Below are 1,701 nucleotides of genomic sequence, written 5' to 3' on the forward strand. Positions count from 1 at the left end.
GCCTCCAAACCCGCATCACCTATTTACCCGGGGATTTTTCTTTCCCTTTCTTTCCCTCCCCCCCGCTGCCCATTGCAGCTAGGGTGGCCCTATAGGGCTCTCTCGTGCCGAGTCATGCACGCTGCGGGGGAGTGTGTTAAACTCCGGGCTGATGTTCAGTGCGGGCATCTCGGGGTGCACTGCAGTGCCAACACTGCAGGAGGGGATTTAAGCATATTCTGCTCCTTCTTAAACCATAATGGGAAACCCGGACGTGTTGGTCCAGGAGTCCCTGGGGAGAGATGGCCCTCTTGCCCCGCTCCCAGCAGGGCTGCGGAGGTTGCTGTCCCTCTGCAGAGAGGGGTTGCGGGTGCGTGGTCCCCTCTGCGTGCCCTGCTGCCATCCGGCACAGCCAGCAGGGTTTGCTTGGCCCAGCCRTGCCCCCTGGTCTGCAGGGGGTGACACCAGTGGGACACCTGCGAGGCCCAAGCCTTGGGTGTCTCAGGGCGCTCTGGGTGGGTTTTGGGACAGAGGGGACAGCAATGGGAAGGACCGGCAGGGTGAAACTGCTTTAGTGTTACTGTTGAGGGAGAAATTTACTCTTGCTCCCACCTGCTTCCTGTGGGCTGACAGTGTCACCAAGCACATACATCCCTTCATCTCCCGTTGTCCCTGTTGTTTTCTTGGCCATGGTTTCCTGGCTGCTCTGGATGAGCTTCCCGAGCACCCAGAGGAGGGGGGAAAGCTCCTCACACGGATACCCCAGCTCTGCAGCACCCCGGCCTGAGCCCCAGCGGCTCAGTGAGGGGCTGCGCTGGCAGACCTGCAGCACCTGGCTCGGGCAGGCTGGGAGCTGCTAGCTTTGAGCCAGGTAGGGGCTTCTCCAGGCCACTGCAACAACCTGGCAAGGAGTTAGTCGTGTTTCCTCAGAGGGTGCCTGAAAAGGCTGGGGTGCAGTATTAGTGCCCCAGGGAGGAAAGGCCCACCGCCAGGTCTTTCCAGTCCGGTGCGTGTGGCTGGGGGGCACCGAGGAAAGAGAGCCTGGGAAAAACCCAAAATTCCTTCTCCGATCCGTTTGCAGACACGGCTGGGGGGGTGGGGGGGAGCAGGGCGTGAGGCCACCTGCCTGCAGAGCAGCCTCCGGCGCCCAGCCGTGCACGGCCCCGGCCCTGGCCCCCCCGATGGGGTTGCGCCGGCCGCTGCTGCACAAAACGGGCAAAAGCGCCCTTCCCCGCCGGCCCGTCTCACGCATTTTTCTGTACGTGCCGAGCTCACGGAGGTAACTCTGTAACCCCCTACAGGCGACAGGAGCAACCACCGGCTTTCTCAAAAGCTCGCAAAAAGTTTCTGCTCTGTGTCGCTTTTGAAAATGCAGGAGAAGAGCTTCAAGTTCAGCTCTAAAGTCGAAGGACTTTCCGCCCGCGGCTCCCCCCCACCTCCACCCTCCTTCCACCTCAAGGAATTTATTGCACACATCAAAACTGAAATGGAGCTGGAGACACGGCGAGGAACGTAGTGATGCCGCCGGGGGATTAAATGAAGTGGAGGTGATGTCAGCGTGCCTGCACAGCACAGCACAACACAAACACACACACGCACGCACACTCCCTCCCGACGGATGATGCTGCCAAGGGAGCAAGATCAGCCCCCACGTCACTCGTGCCACCGGTATAAATGCGGTCCCGCAATTTCCATGGCTGTCTGCGAGCCTCCCGCGACTTG

The 1,701-nt window shown here is 60.8% G+C and overlaps 1 protein-coding gene across 1 annotated transcript in view; it reads left to right on the forward strand.

Annotated features, from left to right (window-relative positions):
* The window catches only part of LOC112976551 (secreted frizzled-related protein 4-like), a 14,153-nt gene that overhangs the window by 2,030 nt on the left and 10,422 nt on the right, over nt 1-1,701 (forward strand). The gene's annotated exons all lie outside the window — the stretch shown is intronic.

Source organism: Apteryx rowi, unplaced genomic scaffold (assembly GCF_003343035.1).
Source record: "Apteryx rowi isolate R43461 unplaced genomic scaffold, aptRow1 scaffold_741, whole genome shotgun sequence".
Taxonomy (NCBI): domain Eukaryota; kingdom Metazoa; phylum Chordata; class Aves; order Apterygiformes; family Apterygidae; genus Apteryx; species Apteryx rowi.